This window comes from Ptychodera flava, chromosome 20 (assembly GCF_041260155.1).
Source record: "Ptychodera flava strain L36383 chromosome 20, AS_Pfla_20210202, whole genome shotgun sequence".
Lineage (NCBI taxonomy): Eukaryota > Metazoa > Hemichordata > Enteropneusta > Ptychoderidae > Ptychodera > Ptychodera flava.
In genome coordinates this window covers 30943346-30959753 of record NC_091947.1, presented here as the reverse complement: position 1 = coordinate 30959753, position 16408 = coordinate 30943346, and the positions used below count along the sequence as shown (strand labels likewise).

General features: G+C 39.4%; 1 long non-coding RNA gene across 1 annotated transcript; it reads left to right on the top strand.

Moving 5' to 3' along the window:
- The first annotated feature begins 1510 nt into the window (after window positions 1-1510).
- On the top strand, window positions 1511-15098 carry LOC139120625 (uncharacterized). Its single transcript, XR_011549124.1, has 3 exons — window positions 1511-2339; window positions 3781-3880; window positions 13315-15098. It is a non-coding gene; the product is annotated as an uncharacterized lncRNA (long non-coding RNA).
- The last annotated feature ends 1310 nt before the right edge of the window (window positions 15099-16408 follow it).

The following is a 16408-nucleotide window of genomic DNA, read 5'->3' as shown; positions in this document are numbered from 1 at the left end:
ACGTGTGATTTTTACGGTTGTTTCTTTCTTGTTTTTTTACTTCCGTGTTTACGTAGCTCTAAACAAACAGGGTAGGTCGGGTTATCGGAACAGGACACTTTTTTTGTTTGGCCTTCGCTTAGTGTATAATTTTGTTATCTTAATTACTGTCAACTTAGCTTTGCTACACTTATTCTAACCTGTTATACCTTATGACCCCGAAATTTTTCAAGAGATGCGTACATGATTGTCACTTAACGAACCATTTAAAAATATGTCTTCTACTTTTTTCTCCATACATGTATACATGTCCCTTTCTCAAAAATGGGCTTAAAATCGCAATGTGAAAAATAGTCTTTCAGCTATATGTTGCACATTGACTCCATTGTTTGTCTAGTTCACAGTGAGTGGGGTTGTTGATCAATGCCAATAATACTAGGCGGTCATTATGTCCAAGTGCCATTGGCGGTATTTTTAATGTCATTGGGTCACATTCTGTTAGTCACCATGCCTATGCAGATGACAATCAACTCTACAAAGCAACCAAAATTGATGAGATCCATTCTGCCATAGGTTCGATAGGAGATTGCATTAGGTCAAAACATGGATGAAGTACAACAAGCTCCAGTTAAACGACAGTAAAACTGAAGCAATATCTGTGAAAAATCTTGGTGTCACTTTAGATAGCCTTTTAACCATGTCAGAGAGCATACATAACATATGCAGAGCTGCCTATATTCAGCTGAGGCAGATCAGTTCTATTCGTCCTCTGCTCACTGTTCAAGCCACTCAGACTCTTATTATTGCTTTTATTCTATCTCGTTAAGACTATAACTGCAACAGCTTTCTTTCTGGCTGCCCAAAACACAACGTGTTCAAAATGCATCTGCTATACTTGTCTATAAAGCCAAAAAAATCACACAACATACTACTACTTTTGAAATCGCTGCACTGGTTCCCCTATTGGTAATCGTACACAGTACAAACTTACTACAGTTTTTTCGACTTGGTTTCAGGGACTGGACCACAATATCTCTCTGACCTTTTGCAAATGTATACTCCCTCAAGACACTTACGTTCTTCATCTGAGACGTGTCATTTTAGAATACTGCATGTTACCACAAAATACTTTGGTGAAAGAAAGGTCTTTTCCCACTCAGAACCAAAAACTTGGAACAGCCCTGCCCTTAAGACATATTTTTTTAGGGAATAGTGTATTTTGTCCTGTGTGTAGAACTCCCTTTTGAGATTAGGCGCATTATAAATATTCTTTACTATTCTTATTATCTCAGTGGTGAATTTCAGGTCCACATTTTGTATTTTATCACCGCTCTGGAATTTCACCAACTTGAATATCATTCATTCATTCTGATTTGTAGAAGTCTGGAGTGGCAGCTAGTACAGGGACCTCAACACCAACACCATCGTACGTACCGGGTTCAAACAAACCATTAACATCACTGCTCGCCAACATCGGTAAGACACAATGGTACTCTCCAATAAAATGAAGGGGATGTGTTTTCTGCCACAGCATGTCATGAAATCTGATATGCACATTTTTGTGGAGAGACTGTGTGGTTTAATATATGTCCATTACCTGTAACTTTGATGATTTATTCACTGTGTATGTTGTTTTAACTACATTTTCTTGTTCTTCTCACATTCACCATTCAGCCTGTACATGTGTAAACTGCATTTTTATGGTTGACAAGCGACTTCTTCTTAGAACTAGAATTCAAATTTGAACAACAATAATAGTGCATTTTACACATACAGACATAGTATTGACAAGCTAAATAGTTAGTGTTTTGATATGCCGTGGGGAATAGAACAAGAACTCATGATTTGTGTACAAAACAAAACTAGTACATAAATCATCAAAAGTTGAAGTCAATGGCCCTTTAATAGTCAGCATACATATGTGTGTGTTACATTGTAGTGAACGTGTCACAATGTTGAAATACAAAGATTAACATCTCTTCCATCTGTTCTCAAATCTATGACGAAAAAAGATTATATCAGTGTACCGGTATATGTGGTAAGCCATTGAACTCAACTCAAATTATATATCTTTTCTGTCACCAATGGGTCAAACAACGCCCCCTTCAATACGGGATGCGAGAGAAAACTTACAGCAACAACTACAGCAATAGCTGCAGCATTCACAGCTCAGGCCGCAGACAACAGTAACAGCACAGCAGCAACAGCAGCAGCAGAAACCAGCGGCTGTGATTCAGCCAGCAGCAACAACTACAGTACCCACTGCAGCTACCACAACTGCAACACCTTCAACGGCAGCACCTGCTGCAGCATCCACAGCTACAGCACAGCCTGCAGCCAAGAAGGGATTGTCTCTTACCGTGAGTATGATTGCTGCTTGGTGTAGATGAATCCCCTGTTGATCAAGATCAATCTTGTTAAAATCTGTTAGTCTGTCAAAAAATATTATTTATTCATGTTCTGAACAACTGAAATATGTTGAGTGTTATTTCAAATCTTCTCTTGCCGGCCTATCACTTCCCCTTGTACTGAGTAAGTAAAATAAGTCTTTTTGAGCCGAACTAATACATATTTTCTCCTACTTTGCCTAGTATGTTATAGCGGGTCAAGTCAGTAAAAATCAGTATCTGTGTTTTCAGAGGCCTTTGTATGTTTAAATCTTTATTAAAATGCAACATATGGGAATATTACATGTCACTGGTTTCGACCAACTTGACCTGACGGTGATGTAAGAACTCAGCAGTGTAAAGATTAATATTGCAAAAGGAGAGGTGATATTATAGAAATAACGGGCGACGCGGTGACCATTAACGTTTATTTGTGGGCAAGGGCAAGAGGAAAGCCCAAAATTAACGGGCGAGGCTTGCCGAGCCCGTTAATTTGGCTTTCCTCGAGAACCCAAGAAAACCATCAAAATTTCCAAAAATTTCTGGAGCGAACGACAACTGGGCCCCAGAAACTGAGCTATACGCGACGCTCTGTCACACGCGCTGTAAAAAATTGGCAAATCCGAAGATGCTTTCAGAAAAAAGTATCTCAACTTGACCTACAAGTGCTCCATTTTATTTTGTGATTGATCATGATTTACGTTTGAGCTGTAAAGTTACAATACTTTGAGTTGTTAATCTTATTATTCATATTCACGGGCATCTAAACAAACCATTACTGTGTATTTGTGGTCAGTCACGTGGTTCAGCTCGACCAATCAAAATGCGACGGGTAGAGCATGGTAATACAATTATACTATGACTGGCGTTGGATGGATGACAAGAGAAATTAAAACTTGTTGGATGTTGTTAGAGCTGAATTTGATATAGTATTAGGCTACTTTCAACTAAATTTAACTTAATTGCAACATATGAATTTAGACCTCATGTGTAAACAAGCACCACATTCATGCTTCCCCTACCAATTTTCATCGCATTCTGTGAACTTTTTAAACTTTTTCTATACTGAAAGAACTATGTAGTTATGAAGCTTTTACTGTTGCAGGTAATTCCATTCTGTTTTATTGAATAATATGCATCATACCAATGGTTTTGTCAGAGGGTACTAGGATAACTACATGTACAATTGACTTTATGGTACAATTCTGCAATATGCTAATATGTGGCTACTGGAAACAATTTTAGACACAATTATTATCCACAGATCCGAAACAAAATGCTTTACCCCAGTGAATATCCAATCTGATACTATTCTTTCAATGCAAGTACATGCAGTCAGGTAATTTACCTACTGTGCATTGTTGAAACAAAGATCTGTATGTCAATGTGTCCACCTTTTCATTTTTTTGCACAGAGAGAACAAATGTTAGCTGCGCAACAGATGTTCCGACTTTCAAACAATGTGACCAGACCAGAGAAGACTTTGATACTTGGATTTATGGCAGGCTCAAGAGGTATCAAATAAGATATTATCTTTCATGAAATCCACAGATTTTAATCAAACAGTATGTATTTTGTGGTGTTTGTGAAGCCTTGCATTGCAAAACAAATGGCCATCAGTACCTTGCTAAAAATATAACCATAATAATGTACAAATGAAGTAGTATATTTTATAATTTTGTTTCATGTTTTGAAAATTACCACCTGAATATTCCCCACCACTGCGTACTTGCAACCAGGCTTATAGATAATTTTCTGATTGATTACTGAGAAGAGGGTAACTGCTCTCTACTCTATTATTGCAGGGTACTCCAGGGGGGGGGGGGTTGTTGAGTGGCGGCCCGCCCCTCTGTTTTTGGTGACCGCCCCTCTAGCTAATGTGCCGCCCCTGCAATTGGAAACACCGCCCCTTTGTTTTTGATGGAAACGAAGCTCGTAGTTGGCAATTGTTAGCGAGCAACTTGCGTACTTGCCGTGATTAAAATGAACAATACAAATGGTAGGTTGTTCACAACTCGTAATCTTGATGGTGACACTTGGTCTTGGCAAATGGAAATCGTTTCACACCTTTTTTTTGAAAGCGGAGTTTGTCAAAGTAATAATAATAATAACAAGGCAGTATTGCTGAAGGCAATGAGTACTTGGGCCGTGATAGAGTAATTTTGAGGACAATATATACTACTATTCAAATATGATCTTGAATTCCTCCTGTCAATGAGGCATTTGATTAACTGGTTATTAAACGAAGCAATGGCATGACAACGGCAAAATATGTCTAGCAACTTTTGTGGAGTTTGAGGCAGGGGTCTCTTATTTATAGTGAAATTGCTTAAACTCCTTAAATATTCAAATTACAGCAAATTTCTTTTGTTCTCGATGGTAGATGTCTAATATTTAGATGGGCATATTTAGATTTCTACCCTATAGTTATCCTATATACCAAAAATCGGACATCCAGCTCTATTGGCTTGCTCAGAATTAGATATGCGCATAATTAATGAGGTACAATATGTGGTGTCATAAGGTGTCCCATCATACCATTTATGAAGGGTGTAGCACTTGTGGTTACTGAGTTGTGGACAAATATATATATTTGAGGTCAAAGGTCATCGAGGTCACGTCACATTTTGTCAAAATAATTGTATTGCTAAGTTATTCCTATATACCAAAAATCAGACCTCTAGCTCTATTGGCGCGCTCAAAATTATATATGCGCATAATTAATGAGGTACAATATGTGGTGTCATAAGGTGTCTTATCATACCAAATATGAAGGATGTAGCACTTGTGGTTACTGAGTTGTGGACAAATATATATATTTGAGGTCAAAGGTCATTGAGGTCACGTCACATTTTGTCATAATAATTGTATTGCTAAGTTATTCCTATATACCAAAAATCAGACCTCTAGCTCTATTGGCTCGCTCAAAATAAGATATGCACATAATTAATGAGGTACAATATATGGTGTCATAAGGTGTCCTATCATACCAAATATGAAGGGTGTAGCACTTGTGGTTACTGAGTTGTGGACAAATATGTATATTTGAGGTCATAGGTCATCGAGGTCACATGAAGTTTTGTCAAACAAATTATATTGTTAACTTATCCCTATATACCAGAAATCAGACCTCTTGCTCTATTGGCTCGCTCATAATTAGATATGCACATAATTAATGGAGTACAATATGTGGCATCATAAGGTGTCCCATCATACCAAATATGAAAGGTTTAGCACTTGTGGTTACTGAGTCATGGACAATAATGTATATTTGAGGTCAAAGGTCACCAAGGTCACATGATATTTTGTCAAAATGTCTGAGATATCTGCGTGAACCGATGGACTCACTGATGCACTCACTGACGGATATGAGCCAATCTATAAGCCCCCTGGACTTTATCCGTGGGGACAAAAAACTGTGTCACTGCATCCTTTAGGCAATATGAATACGATGAGAAACTAAATTTTTATTTTTCTTGGCATCATACATGCGAGTCTATGGAGAACTGCCTTATACATGGGAGTCTATGGAGGTGTAAACTAAAAGTCCTCTAACACGGCCAAATTTGATAGCATTGTGAAACAAATCGACGTGCATCTGTATGGGGTTGGGTACTGTAGGCGTGAACGGACGGACGGACGCACGGACATGACCAAACCTATAAGTCCCCTCGGACTTCGTCCGTGGTGATTAAAACAACGCAACAGTTATTACAGCTACACCGGCGGTAGGTTCATATCCAGAGCCCCGTACGGTCTGCCGCCGTCGCTTGAAAACAATCTCATGCACCCGGCCATATGGGCAGCTGGCCGGATGCATGACTTCCCGGAGAAGGCGAGCTGTCACGTTCAAGCTCAGGATTATTTGTCGATCAAATTTCAGTAAATTTACCTACCTAGATGAAATTTTGTCTATAGGCTGAAATTTCGCCGAAGTTTGACAAAATTACATCGATTTTTCAGGTTCATATGCGACATTTTTGAGTTTTGAGTGCAGACAGAAATAAGTTTTGAGGCAACATGGCTGCGACCCCATGTTGACCCTAGCCCTGCGTACGATGCTATGTGCTACAGCTAACACACAGCATCGTACGCAGGGCCAGCGAGAGAGTTGCCGACATCGACGGTTATTTACGAAAGTGAATAAAAGACTGTCATTTTGGAAGCGATCGAGTAGCTGAGGTAGGCTGGGATACGACTTGGGCCCAAGAACGCTGAATTTCGGCAGTAATTTGGCTTTTTACGTCAAGTCCCAAAATGGATTTGAAGTCACCGACCCAACGTACGGGTCTTTGCAGGGCTGTGGTGAGCGGGGCGGTTAGCTGTAGCGGAACACACAGCATCGTACGCAGGGCTAGTTGACCCCCAAGTGAAAATGTGTTCGCGATCAAATCTTCCTATATTTTTTCAGAATTTTCAACAAAATCATTGCTTCTTACATCTTTTGTAAAATATAAAATACTAAAATAAAACTGCGATGTGCCATGTCTCCAGATTTCTAAAATATCGTTCGTTGACCGTTCGACGCAAACTTGTGACGCAGTTGAAATTCAATACTGACCGCCAAATAAATGAGACGAGATCAGTCAAGACATCCTCCAAATTATCCAACCATTCGAATTGGAGTTCAGCTCGCTTAGAGTATCATTACATTTTTCGGCCTTTTAGATCGACCCTAATATCTCCCATTTAGGAAATAAATACACAAGCTACCTCGACAAAACTTCGTGCACCATCCAAGACCAAACGCACTACAAATCTGTCTTGACGTCATCATCTCCTTACATGGTAATCGGCATACCGTATTTTTTAGCAAAGGGACACAGAATACGTCGGAGTATTCAGTTTCAAAACGTATTACATTGTGTGATGTTGTCAAAAAAAAGTCATGTCACTGCAGTGTATAAATTACAAACACAAAAGTTCAAATCAGTTTATTTTGGACTGGCTTTACCCAACATTTCATATTGTTTCTTATGCCAGATTTGACCACGTGCTTACTGGCGACCCCTTTTCATGCAAATTTTGTGTCAAATGATGTGTTCCCCTGGAAAAACAAACGTACGATTTCTAAATGAAGGAGGCGAAATTTGCCCTCAAGACTCGAAACCACCTCTTATGGGGTGTACCTAGCTATTTTTAACGAGCTTCTCGAATCTGCAGCTCTATTTCGAAATGATGGTCTGGTTTTCTCAGCTCAAGGATAAGTGTTCTCCATCGCTGTGGGCATTACTATTCTCAACCGGGGGTACAGTTTCCAGTCGTAATGTTTTTCATTGTGTCCGGGATATAAAACCTTTCCTTTTCAAACTTTCTCTTTGATTAACACTAATCCACATCTTGTCAGTGATTAAACATGTTTCAAGTTTAAATGTTAAATTCTGGTCTCGAGCCCTCCTGTTCGACCAAACCGAAATTACCCCTCCCACTTTGGCTCGTCCAGTGGGTGTAGCAAGGGTCGTGCCATCGCCTAGTAAACGGAGGGTGCATTAATTGTTGCATTTCGATGCACATTTTGATTATATTCAGAAGATTTTGTGGCAAAAACTCAGATAGAGAAGCATTTATATTCACATCTCACTTATTCAAGACTGGCTGAGAGCAGCACTTCCATTCAGTTAACATCATTACGCCATTTATTATGCCAAGAAAGATGAAGCCAATACATTTTGCCCTCCCTGGTCTCAGCCAGAAATGGTTATACCTTACAGTTTTTTCCCACGGAATGAAAACAAATGTACTTGGGCTGAGGCCCAAGTACAATAATAATATTTATTTCTTTAAAGCGCACTACACATACGTCTCAGTGCGCTTTACTCATTTTAAATTGATAAAATACCAGCAAAGCAAGACAAACTTAAAATGTAAAAACAATCAAATTGGGCTAAAAACGTACATGGTTAAAAATGATGAAAATTTCTGCAGAGTAAAAACAGTCAAACTACAAAAACATTATTAAAATTCTACAGAGTAAGTAGCAGAAAACGTTAAAATAAAACAAGCATCAGCGGTTACGGTAAAATAGTGACCCTTCCTAAACATTAGTAATAGTGCTTTACAAAAAGGTGAGTCTTTAAAACGCGCTTAAAACAGTCAACGGACTTGGCATTACGAATTTCAGGAGGCAATGAGTTCCATAAAGAAGGTGCGCAGACAGAGAAAGCTCTCTGCCCATATGCCTGTTGAACGTTCCACGCGGTGGCACTACGCGTAAGGAATCACTCAATCTGAGATTTCTGGCAGGGGTGTATATCTCGATCAGATCCATGAGATAAAGTGGAGCAACATGATGAACTATTTTAAAGGTCGTCAACAAGATTTTGAATTTAATTCTAGCTTCTACGGGCAGCCAGTGTAGATCAATGAAAACAGGTGTGATATTATCAAATTTACGAGTACGTGAGACAAGGCGAGCTGCAGCATTCTGAAGTGATTGAAGGCGTCCGAGCTGAAATTTCCCAACACCATACAAAAGACTGTTGCAGCATGGAGGTCTCTACTACCTCCATGGTTGCAGTAATCCAGCTGAGAAGTGACAAATGCATGGACCATCTTTTCTGTGGTGGGTCTGCCAACAATTGACGGATCTTGCCAATTCTACGCAATGCATAAAATCCATTCTTACAAGCACAGGCGCTCCTTAGCTGGGTCGTCTGCTAAGTAGATCGATTTTCGGATCGATCTATTGATCCCGTAGTCGATATGCCCGCCACTGCAACCTAAATACTCACAAGGTGTGCAACACAATCACTCAAAAAACACACCACCCGATTTGTCAACTGGCCGTGCGCTTACACAAAACATTCAAATCTACACTCCCATATACCTAGTTGGATCACAAATTTACCCATCTCCTCAAAAATCACGCCGATGAATGCGTTACTCGCGTCATCTTGAAGAAATCGGCCGTGTTATGAGACCACAGTCGTTTGGAGAGCTATTCAGCGCTGGGTCTATTCGCCCCACAGACGAGTGTGCAGAACCGAGAAATACTCCAAGTCTGGAAACAGAATGGCTATAAAAACCATGCCATGTCACATTCCGTGTCCGATTTCACTGTGAAAATTAGCAAGTTCATCTATCATGCAACCGTCGATCGTTCCCTTCATTCTAAAATTTCATACCTGATACTTTATCTGATTCAAAACTCTCGTTTCATGTGATTATCGGCCGAATTCGACGGACACCTCGCCAAAACCTGGGGGTGAGCAACATTCCGGTCACCTCTTGGGTACCTCCACTTTACTGACGTTGGCGCCGCCTATCCATGAGGGATGACTGGAATGTTGCTCACGCTTATGTTTTGGCCAGGTGTCTCTCGAACTCGGCCGAAAATCACAGGAAATGAGCATTTTGTAAGCAGATGAAGTATCAGGTATAAATTTTCGTGTGATTTTCGGCCGAGTTCAGAAGACACGTCGCCAAAACATAAGGCATGAACAACCTTCCAGTCACCCCTCATGGGTACGCGGCGCTAACGTCAGTAAAGTGGAGGTGCCCAACGTCCACTGTGAGGTGACCGGAATGTTGCTCACGCTTATGATTTACTGACGTGTCCGTCGAATTCGGCCGAAAATCACACGAAACGAGCGTTTGTGAAGCAAATCAAGTACTAGGTATGAATTTTGATAATGATAGGGAACGGTCGACGGTTACATGATAGATGAACTTGCTACTTTTCACGGTAAAATCGAACGTCGAAGATGACATGGTGGCACAATCCCTATACGAAATAGCCATTCTGTTTCCAGACTTGGAGTATTTCTCGGTTCTGCACACTCGTCTATTGGGCGAATAGACCCAGCGCTGAATAGCTCTCCAAACGACTGTGATGAGACCGAGCGCGGTGAAATGCGGCCTGCAGAACGATTCTACCATATGATGTAATTTATTCTAATTAATTTATTTATTTATTCTACCACTGATTGGCTAATCAACCGTCAAAGCAAAGGTCATGGCAAGACGTCACTGCTGAAGTACAGTTGAACCAATCAGCAGTGGAAAAAATGACGTCATATGGTAGAATCGTTCTGCAGGCCGCATTACACCGCGCTTGGTCTCATAACACGGCCGATTTCTTCAAGATGACGCGAGTAACGCATTCATCGGCGTGATTTTTGAGGAGATGGGTAAATTTGTGATCCAACTAGGTATATGGGAGTGTAGATTTGAATGTTTTGTGTAAGCGCACGGCCAGTTGACAAATCGGGTGGTGTGTTTTTTGAGTGGTTGTGTTGCACACCTTGTGAGTATTTAGGTTGCAGTGGCGGGCATTTCGACTACGGGATCAATAGATCGATCCGAAAATCGATCTACTTAGAATTAGCAGACGACCCAGCTAAGGAGCGCCTGTTCTTACAAGTACCGATCTGATCAAACACGTGTAGGCCTATCCCAAAAATCATTGCTAATGCAGTCCTGTTCTGCCACGCACGCTGGGGGACTCCGCAAAGTCTACAGTAGTGCAATTTCAAAGGATTTGTACTTCGAAGGTGTTAATATAGACGCAATTTACCGGTGCACGACAAAGTTTTTCTACAGCGTACACGAAACTCTCACAGCGAACTGCTATGCATGATCAATCGAAAGTTAATTATCCCTCATAAATGGAATCTTCCAGTCTTAGCCAATCAGCAATCGTATATTATACGGAAATGTTTGTCTATGCTCATAATACTAAGGCTTCGTTGCTGAGTGTAGTTGCCCTATGGAACGTACCTTTCTATTGGACAAAGGTACTCTCCCTTGTAAGCTGTACGGAGATGTTAAAATGGCGGCTGTTTTAAGTTAGCTGCCGTCGCGGCTATCGATAGCGGTCCGATCCGTGCATATTGTTTAGCACTAGAAGTTCAGCTTACGCAGACTAGGTAGGAGACGGTGTGGTTTGAACTGCTAATGATTGCAAATGTGAAATCGCGGTAGGCTTTTCTGAATAACCATGCGTCGGGTGGGAGATATGGTTCCGTGTTGGAAGTTCAAGTTGTGCACAGTCGTTTGGAGAGCTATTCAGCGCTGGAACTATTCGCCCCATAGACGAATGTGCAGAAGCGAGAAATACCCCAAGTCTGGAAACAGAATGGCTATAAAAACCACGCCATGTCACATTCCGTGTCCGATTTCACTGTGAAAATAACAAGTTCATCTATCATGCAACCGTCGATCGCTCCCTAGGTCATTCTAAAATTTCATACCTGATACTTTATCTGATTCAAAAACGCTCGTTTCGTGTAATTTTCGGCCGAATTCGACGGACACCTCGCCAAAACCTTGGGGTGAGCAACATTCCGGTTACCTCTTGGGTACCTCCACTTTACTGACGTTGGCGCCGCCTACCCATGAGGGATGACTGGAATGTTGCTCACGCTTATGTTTTGGCCAGGTTTATCTCGAACTCAGCCGAAAATCACAGGAAATGAGCATTTTGTAAGCAGATGAAGTATCAGGTATGAATTTTCGTGTGATTTTCGGCCGAGTTCAGAAGACACGTCGCCAAAACATAAGGCATGAACAACCTTCCAGTCACCCCTCATGGGTACGCGGCGCTAACGTCAGTTAAGTGGAGGTGCCCAACGTCCACTGTGAGGTGACCGGAATGTTGCTCACGCTTATGTTTTAGCGAGGTGTCCGTCGAATTCGGCCGAAATCACACGAAACGAGCGTTTGTGAAGCAAATCAAGTACCAGGTATGAATTTTGAGATGCTAGGGAACGGTCGACGGTTACATGATAGATGAACTTGCTACTTTTCACGGTAAAATCGAACGTCGAAGATGACATGGTGGCACAATCCCTATACGAAATAGCCATTTCATTTCCAGACTTGGGGTATTTCTCGCTTCTGCACACTCGTCTATGGGGCGAATAGTCCCAGCGCTGAATAGCTCTCCAAACGACTGTGGTTGTGCACAGCTTCGTATATTATACTACGTTTGCAATATAGGAGTTCACCAGTACCACGATTCAACTCTTACTCGGTATAAGCTCCATGATACAGCGACCAGAATTGTATAAAGATGGTTTTAGCTTTACATTCGGCCCTTTCCATAACTCTTTCCAACTGTTTGCAAATTGGCCGACGATGGGATACATGCCCGGGATACATGCGTTTGTTACGGCCATGCCATGGACGTCCGTGGTCTACCGTACGTCCACGCTCAGACTTTGGAGATCGGAAGGTTCATTCGCCTTTGATCATAAACAGTCAAGCGGAAGACTCATTTCCTTTAATGTTTCACAGTGTCATAACTATAATTACTTGATCAGCAAGTTGAGAGAAAACTATTACTTATGTCTTTGTTCAATTGTTAGAGAGTACATTAAAAAAAATAAAGACGATTGTTTTGAAGTAATTATCATATTCTTTAAGTATATGACAATTTTAAGTTTTCAATAAAAATGATACATTTAAAAGGCTCTGTCCAATTTTTATGTTCTAAAGTAAATTTTCGAATACGAAAAGAAACATGCTAATTATATGCAAATGATGCTAATTTTATGCAAATTAGCAACGCCTATAAAATCACAAACCGTGGAGAACCCTGTATTGACTCTATCTCTCTCACCGTTTCAAAAACAACCCAACACAAATGATTACAACTGTGAGCTTGAATTGCAACAGTCAAATGTATTTTGATCTTTAAGGAACTTTTTATTTAAGTGAATAACTTTTGCCAAAAACACTCATGACAGGTAAACATTCTCCTTCACCTGCTTATACACCTCTTCAAAACTTAAGCTGTACACTCCCAATATTCCTGCAGATCCACAATTACCATTGATAACAATGGGTTTGGGTTAAACCATGCTGGTGAAAGGGTATGTCTCGTGGATGATTGTTACATGTACATGTATGCAGTCCTGGTTGTAGAATTTCTTCTGATGATATTGTTCAAGGGAAGCTTCATGGTAGGTGTGTACTATAACTCTTTGTTTTGCACTTCTGCTCACAGAAAATCCATGTCCTCAACAAGGAGACATTGTCACTATAAAACTCAGTGAAAACCTAGAGAACAGCAGTGATGGAACACCGATGACCGTCGACAGCTATTTTGAAATGAATTACAGCAATGGACAATGGAAGCGATACAAAATAAGATACAAAAGGCAGTGACCATTGTGATGTGCATCGGCATATTTGAGGTGGCAAGATACACACACCATGAAATTCCAGACTGACAGTTTGTTGTCATCCGTACTGAGCAGTCTATAATGTCTGAAATATTTGTAATGAAAAAGCCCACACAAGATGGGGGATGTCATTTTTTGGTTACAGGTGCATAATTGACTGCTTTTGAAAGGCATCCATGTGTACAACTTAGAGAGTCACAAAATGATAATTATAATCAGTTATCACTATTTCTTTAATTTTCTGTCAATGTATGGCTCGTCAGATAAGATTTGTTTCCTTCTGTATTGAGATTCCATCCTCAAATGAAAGCATATTTCTCACCATGGTTATGTGCTGTAAATAGAAAACAAACCTTCAAATGAAACTCTTGCATTCTAGTGAAAATGCAGTGTTGTTCAGTTTTATAGCTTTTTGTGTAGACTTTCAGTCATGATACAATAACTGTTGCAGCAGTCAACATATTGCTGTAGCCCATGTCAGTGAAAGCAGCGCATTTGCTGAGGGCCAAGAGCACGCTGGTAGCTAAGATTACTGGCAAGTATCACTCCCATCTCAATATTTGACCTGTGTGTGTTTGGAACATCCATTCATATGACTGTAGAACCCAGGTATATTTGACAGATACTTAATGCTTCCTGAAACTCAAATTATATAAAATAATTTATTATGGTCGACAAAATTCAAAATCAAATAATAACTAAAGTCTTTCACTGAAATCAAATCTTTCAATAATCGTTTTCATGACATACACTGCTTTGATGAAAATTACATGATCAAGTGTTGATTTTGTGTTTTCCAGGTGTTTTAGAATGTATACACAATTTTGTGATGTTAGCAAGAATTTAATATGTATCAAGACATTATTTATTTATTAAGCCTGTGATCATTTGTTGTTGACAGGTTATTCAGGATTAATTTGCTTCATAGTGATGAGACTTTTGCTGAAAATAAAGCATAATACTTAAAAAGTAGTGTTAGAATTGTAGGTCAGTCACTACGTAGCTGACTTATGTCAAAGAAAATTTTATGAAAATCTGTATATATAAATCAGAAAAAGGTGATCAGCTTTTTCTGAGAGAATGGCTTTCATCATCAAATTTTTAATTTTTGTTTATTTTCAAATGAAGTAAATATAAGTAACATTGTTACTGTTTGTTGTCAGAGAATATCCAAAGAAGGAGAAGAAATGAGACTATCCTGTCATAAATTTCACTCCAGTTCTGTATTTAACCATTGAAAACAACAGAAATTACCCTTACAAAGAGGGAAATATGTTTATACATGGCAAATTTATTTCAGTTTCTCTCATTAATTTTGAAAGGAGTTATGTATTGACTTTTATGTTGTATATATCTGTGCAATGCAAAACTGCAAAGTGCTGAAAGAAAGTGATCAGGAATGGGTAGGGAGCCCTCACAGTCCAACTTGATGAAAACTGTTGCAAAGTCTCATATGAACTTTGCTTGCACAGACTCTGATTAGTAGATGAATTGAATAACTTTAGCTTCACTGTGAAATCATAATTTAGGTAATACTTGAAATTGTAAAAAGATTTCATTATCATTCATGAAAGTTGTATTTATTCACTCTGCTGAGAAAACTATCCTGCAGTTGTGTGTGCTATTCAGAGAATTAAACATCATTGAATTTATCAAAGAAGTAATAACTTGTACCTTCTTCATAAATAGAAATCATTTCATATATCAATGGAATGATTTCTGTATGCGTCAAATATTTGAATATGGTTGTAACCAATGACTTCATTGCTCACTTAAGCCTTTGAATTGGAGCAATATTATTGATTGAGTGACACAGGATTGTTTTTAAAGCCCCAATGGCTACGAATTACATGATTTTTTTCATTATTTTTTTCAAACCACCGTTGGTTAGTGTAAAATGTGCTGACTGAAGGACATGTATTGACGTATCACTGCTGCCTGATTTAGACCATGACGAGTATTTTAACAAATTAAATAAAAAATGGGTGCTGCACCCTTAAAATGGAGCCCCATCGAAAAGTACAAAAAATGCAGTATTTTGTGCACATATGCACATAATCATCCAAGAAATAAGCATGATGCCTTTTACTTGAATGCACCCACACAATGGCTGACATACAGTATGTTGTTGAATCTTTTTCTCTGTCACATGATTGCTTTTTGAAAATGGCGGGAAATCTAAAATTATGTAAAAAGGTTGAATTTACTGGTACATGCCACTGTCAACACTTATGACAGTACAGTGTTATTCAAAGAAAACTCTTGAAAAACAGGATATTTTAAATTTGAGATTGGTTTATTACACATTCACAGCTATCTGGGCTTTAAGGAAGGATAATTGCAGATTACAACTCTGAAGTGACACATTATTGTAATTTGCCATGCGAAAGAGTTTTATCATGGATGAGTTCTGAGAAGTGATTATATTTTTGATTATTGAATAGTCAAGAGCAGTTACAAGTTTCATGGCTCTTCCTTCAAATATAATGTTCTTCATAAAACTAAGTTGTCAGTGATTATTATGCTGTGTAGATAGTGGAAAGAATTAAGATTGCAAGTACACGAAAAACTGTCATAAAAAGTGTGCATTTTGATTAAATGAATAAACCATTAATGGACTGTAGTGACAGAACTACTTGATGTATGACCATGGGAACTGCATGTCAGCTAGTACAAATAACGGCAAGCTATATCAGACTTTGAGTGGGATCACCGTGACAGGGAGGGGAGGGGGGGCTGATTCTCAGATTTTTTGCTCATTGTTTGCTTGTTTACAAAACATACAGGTTGAGTAAATAACAATATAGTTGAAAGATGACGGTGTGTGTTTGTTAAAAATACAGCAAAAAATAAAATGTGAAATGAAAGCTAGAACAGCACACACACTCTGCCCAGACAAATATGTGTGTAAGTAAA